Source organism: Panicum virgatum, chromosome 8N (genome assembly GCF_016808335.1).
Source record: "Panicum virgatum strain AP13 chromosome 8N, P.virgatum_v5, whole genome shotgun sequence".
NCBI lineage: Eukaryota > Viridiplantae > Streptophyta > Magnoliopsida > Poales > Poaceae > Panicum > Panicum virgatum.
Window position 1 is genome coordinate 48,658,369 of NC_053152.1, and position 6,260 is coordinate 48,664,628.

General features: G+C 48.8%; 1 pseudogene across 1 annotated transcript; it reads right to left on the bottom strand.

Annotated features, from left to right (window-relative positions):
• LOC120686448 lies at positions 1–3,528 on the bottom strand (annotated as a pseudogene). The gene is made up of 10 exons (XR_005680188.1): positions 3,313–3,528; positions 2,592–2,980; positions 2,106–2,366; positions 1,846–2,009; positions 1,589–1,685; positions 1,440–1,483; positions 1,221–1,342; positions 789–1,142; positions 476–700; positions 1–387 (listed from the first exon to the last, which is right to left on the bottom strand). The product of XR_005680188.1 is annotated as an ATP-dependent DNA helicase Q-like 1 (transcript).
• Between the last annotated feature and the right edge of the window lie 2,732 nt (positions 3,529–6,260).

Below are 6,260 nucleotides of genomic sequence, written 5' to 3' on the forward strand. Positions count from 1 at the left end.
TAAACCAAAGCATGCACCTCAACAAGCCAGACTCCAAACCAAAGCATGCACCTCAACAAGACACTGAAACAAAGGTATGAGGCCAAAACTTCAAGCACCTAATTACAGCACTTTGCGCATCGCGAGGATACTCATTTCGGCACTGGATGCTATATAGACTTAGACAGGTTGACCTGACTTAGACAAGCTTGTACAGTTACAGATCATGTGGAGCAGCACTTCAAAAGTTTAGAGTATCACCAACCAGCATGAAGATTATGGCCATGCCTAGTTTTCCTACAACTACGTCTTCAGGCAGTTGTCACAGGGGCTTGGGCCGTCTCTGCACCTGTGCCTGTTATACTGCTCACCAAAGTGCTCCAGGAGCGCTTGCCTCCGGCATTCAGTCTGCAGGAAAAAGGGAAGTCATCACTCATATATTGTTCAGTTTTTTGCAGCACTTTGGACAGCATAGTGTACTGAACTGTAGATTTACCTTCAGCTCACAATATGATTGCATCTTCTTAGCTTGCTCCATCGCCGCCCTGAAGCTCTCGCTGTTGAAGTTGTCAGCATTCCTTAGCATGCACACAATGCGACTGAAGTCTTTCTTCTGGTACAGCACAATGCAGTGCGCTGGAAGGTCGTCTCTTCCTGCCCTCCCGGACTCCTGATAGTAGCTTTCTATTGATTTCGACATGGTGTTATGAATGACAAAGCGCTGCACGGTGAAGATATTAGCACAAGACTTGCAGAGACGGACAGAACACAGACAGAGGTATATGCTAATGAAGGCTGGAAACACGTACCACGTCAGGCTTGTCGATCCCCATGCCAAATGCAATAGTAGCACAGATGACCTTAACCTCCCCACTGTGCCATTTTTCTTGGACACTGGTTCTCTGACGAGCTGCCAGGCCAGCATGGTAATGCGCGCATTTGATCTTGTATTTCTCCCTCAAGAACTTGGCGGTGTCTGCACATTCATTCTTCGAAAGACAGTACACAATGCCAGATTTGTTCATGAAGCGCTCTTTCAGGAGATCACCCAGCTGCTTCTGGGCAGTTTTCGTCTTGCTGATCACCTCATAGTTGAGATTCAGTCTATCAAAGCTCCTCTTGAGAATTACAGCATTAGGTATCCTTAAAGCACCAAGAACATCCTGCAGATTCCATCCACTTAACAGTGATCAATTTATGCAGTTGTGCCCAAGCTGTTGTGTGAGAGAGCACTTTATTACCTTACGGACAGATTCGGTTGCTGTTGCAGTTAAAGCCATGATTGGGACCCTAGGGAAGTTCTGCTTGAGGCATCCTAGGCCACGGTAATCACTAATCAGGACGGAAGTCATGTCCCCATTGACTGGTTTATAAAAGAAAATCAGAACTACTTTCAGGATATAGGCATATAGCCGCTTCCTTCTAAAACAATCATCACAAATGACAGATTGATGTGTTACCTTACACAATGTGCTTCATCAATCACAAATCTTGCTAGCAGTCCCTAGTCAAAGACATTTATAATATCATTTCTCATCCAAACTTAGATTAAAAAATATTTATCCTCTGCAGAAAGTAGAATGTAAACAATGAAATTTCAGACTAGTACCCTCTGATCTAAGCCTCTCAGGATCTCCATAAACGTATAGTTTGCAGCAATTCTTTCTGGAGTTACATATAGAAGTTTGAAGGATGGCTTGCCGGATCTGCAATGGTATAATCACATCATGACAACATGGCATGCATACAACAATATGTATCTGTCTCATTGGTGATTAGGTACTCTGCAAGACATTTCTAGCACAGCTAAAAGAGGGTACATTGTAGATCTAATCTCAAATATCACAGAGACCACATAATGTTTACCTGAGCTCTTGGATTACTGCAGATGCCTGAGCAGGAGTTTGCTGAGAATTTAAAAATGCTGCCGGTATCGCAAACTTGTAGGTTAATGCCACAATCTGATCCTGGATAAGTGATAGCAATGGGCACACAACAACAGTGACGCCTTGGTGCAATGTTGCTGGAAGCTGCAAGAATAGTAATTTTGATGAAGTGTTCAAGGTCTGGACACCAAGCATTAGAAAAAAAAATATAATGTTGAACAAAACATGGAATTAGCAGACCTGGTAACAGAGGCTCTTCCCACCACCAGTTGGCATAAGTATGAAACAGTCTTGATTATCCATTGCAGCCCTGCAAGCTTCGTACTGCAGAGGCCTGAAGCTTTTGTTGCCAAAGATGACAACATTAGCAAAGTTGACATCGTCAAGACAGACAAGCTGCTCATAATTAAGAGTTTCTCTCTTTTGATGAAATGCAGCTGGATGCCTCTCTCTATTTGAAGTGGGAGTCGTTGACTCATATCTTTTGGCTCCCCTAGTCACCTACAAATTTATAAATCAGGGATGGAAAACATTAGCTAAAATCAGCAGCAGAAAGGCAAAAGGTCAAGTAAGCTTGTTTGAAAGCACAGAATGAACACCATAATAGCATGTTTGGTATCCTGTCTGTATGCAAGCTTAATCGTCTAGCATTGTGGTACCACCTTATGCAAAACTAAAATGAGAATGGAAATGGCTAGTAGAGGAAGATCAGGATAAGTGGCTTACAGTAGACTTTGCGGAGCTTCGGCTCTGCATTCCAGAGTTTCTAGATTGCGCTTGCCTTTGGATACTGGAGGAATTATTGCGACGGTTATCAATTCCATCCCCCATGTCAAAATCTGAATCATCTGAGGGAATATCGAAAGTATCCAAATCATCAGGAGCACGGTGACCAAACGAATCAGTCTCTCTGAAGGTACCAGAACCGTGCATAGCAACTCCTCGATTACAGTCAGGTGCATTCTTCATCATCATATCATTCAAGTTGCCGCACGCTTCGGTCTCGATCCCTTTCAGGTCGTCCCAGTCGTCAGTAGGCTGCGTGGCGTCAGCCAGCGAGGCGAGGAAATCATCGCCGCAGTTCTCAACGGTAACCAAGCCCATGCCATCCTCCCCTGCACCGATCCAGAAGAAGGAACCATATCACAGTGAGCACACAATCCCAGTAAGCATTCCATTCCAAAAAAAAAACAAGCCGTGAGAGCTGCTTTGCGGATTCGACAATGTAATTATTGCTTCGAAAAAGACCGAAAACCCCTAAATTGTACAGTACAAATCTTTTCCCTTTTGTGAAAAGGGAACTCAAGCATGCACTCTTGCCAACACAGGGAGCACAAAAAAAAAACAAGCAACACCACAGGTTTATTAGCGGCGCACAATGTTCTAATTTTCCGGGCGGAGAGAGAGGGGAGAAGTAGGCGGAGGAGGAGGTGCCGTGGGTACGCACCGTAGAGCTCGAGGAGGCGCGCGAGGCAGCTGGCAGCGAGGTTTCGGTCGAAGCCGCAGTCGGCGGCGAGGTCGAGCAGGCGGCGGCTCTCCCGCTCCCTCCGCGCGCGGTGGTCCATCGTCGGTGAGCAGGTGACCGGGCCCCCTCTCCCCGCGGACGCGGACGCGGAACCCTAGCGCCGCCGACCGGGGAGGGAGCGGGGCGGGGGGCGGGGGGAGAGCCAAATGGGCGGGAATTGGGGGGGGGGGGGGGGGATTGGCGGGAACGGACGGGCGCGGCGGCTGGATCGGGTGGGTAAGCTGGGCTGCCTGTAGCAGGGTCGTGGGCCGGTGGCCCATGTGGTGGTGGTACGTCGGCGTCGTTGACTGGGCCAGAATAATGGTTGTGGTGGCTGGTGGTGGGCCGAGAGGAACCGGTGGCCCATCCGGTGGTGATGTGGGGGGACGCTAGTGAGCTAGGCACGCTGTGCGTACTGGTGGTTGGACGTCATGGCGCGTCCGTCCAGGACGGAACGGGCGTCCTCGTCGGGCAGGGCAGTGTACCGCCGGGCCCCCGTTCCGTTCCGGTCATCTCCTAGGCTTCGCTCCGCTCGGGCGGGCGGCCGGGTAGGCGCTGCACTGTAGACCTGGGCAAATGTCGGGTCGGGTCGGGTTCGGGTCGGGTTCGGGTCGGGTCAAGACCGGATCACGGGTCGCATAGGACGGCCCGCGCCCGACCCGTACCTATCACCGGGTCGGGTCGGGTTGGCCCGTGCACCCTGCGCGGACGTGTCGGGTCGGGTTTTTTTCGGGTTGGGTCGGGTTTTTTGGCATTTGGGTCGGGTTTTTCGGGTTGGGTCGGGTTTTGGGTCAAAAATCACGGCCCGTGCCCGGCCCGTTAATTGTTGCGGGTCAAAAAATACGGCCCGCGCCCACCCGCCACGTAGCTCGGGTCGGGTCGGGTCGGGTTTTTTTCGGGCGGGTTGGGTCGGGTTGTTCGGGTCGGGTGACCCATGCCCAGGTCTACTGCACTGTGCGCCGTCGTACGGATCGATCGGGGACGCCCACTTGTCGGCCGGCCGTCCACTGTGCAGTCACGGAGCCCGGAGGACCACCTTGTTGCGCGGCGCCGCATGCATGCCATGGCTCGGCACGTGGCCCCGCACCTATCCTAGCCTGCCCTCCTACTCCTAGCCGTCGACGGCACAGCCCAACCCGGCCGGCCGATGCGGTTCGACGAGGCCGCACGCACGCAACGTTCCTTTTGGGCCTGATTGGTTCTCGTCTGAGCGGAGCCTGTCTCGCACTCAAGAGCCAGGTTCCACGGAGCCATGCTCAGTGCATGCAACCTCACCGTGATTGGTTGCTCGTTTGCATGCTGGTAGGATATGCAGGGAAATTGATTGGTTGGCCTCCTGGCTGCACCGCTCGTCTCTATTTTGGTGCAGCAATGAAAGAGTCTTGGCATGCGGCGAGCCAGGCCCGCTAGAAACGCCCATTTTTGCCGTATCCACGGAGCCTGGCTCGGAGGCGCACTTTGCATCGCGGGGACCAGGCTCTGGTGCTGCTCCAGCTAACCAAACACGATGATGTTGCATCTCGGGAGCCTGGCTACGGTAAAACCAGCCAACCAATCATCCCCTTTGAGCTAGGACGGTCGGGTTCGGCGACGGAGGGATACATGTATTCCATTCTGAAGACGCCTGGACGGAGAGGGGTATACAAGTCTCCTTTTAGATCAAGTGCTAATTGATGGAAAGTGTTAAACTTTAAGTACTAGCTCATTCAGAATAAAAGTATTAATGGATGGATTAAAATTTAACTAAAACTTAAAAACTTTAGCTACTAAAGAAAAGATAGCCTTCTTTTATTTTCCCCACGTTTTGATTCCATCATGCTTTTGAAGCAAATTGACCCGATACAATTTCCATTACATATATATAGTTACAAACCCATTTACATGCTCAGTCAGTGATCGCGGCTAATACCATCACCAGTACTATACCTATTTCTAGAATATATTTTTTACATCCTTTGTTGCTTGAAATTTTTTTTACAAGGTTTATTTTCTACTCAGTTTTTTTATCCCCTCTCCTATGCTCCAATGCTGGCTGGCTGCCCGGCTCCGCGCCCTGCATGCGAGTGCATCGTCATCGACCGTGACCTGGCAGCTTGGAAGCTGAGCCAGGACGCACAAATGACCGCTCTGTGATTACGCGGTTCTGCAGGGTCAGATCTGGAAATCTGCCGGGAATATCCTCCCACGAGAACCCCTCTACTTACTATTATTCCAAATACTCCATCCGTCTCAAAATAAATGATCATCTCGTATTTCGAAAAATCAAAAAAATTTATATTTGACTGTATATATAAAAATTAATATTAACATTTATGTCTTTAAATAAGTTTGTCATGAAAATATATGATATAATTAATCTAATAATGTTTATTTAGTATCATACTCCCTCCGTTCACTTTTGATAGCTATATTTCATCTTGACACAAAGACCAAAGAAAATAACTTTACTTATCATATAATAAATACAACACGGACTTTTTTGTTGGTCCTCCAATACTTTAACTGGAAACTCCTCGTTACTAGTGCTATTTATTGCCACAGCCCATGCCATTAGCAAATATAGCTATCATTTGTGAACATTTGAGTTTTTAAAATATAGCTATCAAAAGTGAATGGAGGGAGTAATCGTTAATATTTTTTAATATATATCTAATCAAATTTTAAAGTGTTTAACTCCTCGAAGTACGAGATATACATGTATTTTGGGACGAAGCTAGCGAGTGCCCCTTCCCGACAGCGAAGCACCGACCATTTTCGCGATTTCCTAAATCCACAGTGGCTGAATCGCATGAAACTTCCCCTAGTTAAAAACTCCCGGCCGCGCACGCCCCCACGCTTCTCCCAGTTATACCACCACCACCACCTGCCAAGCCACAGCACACCAACCCACC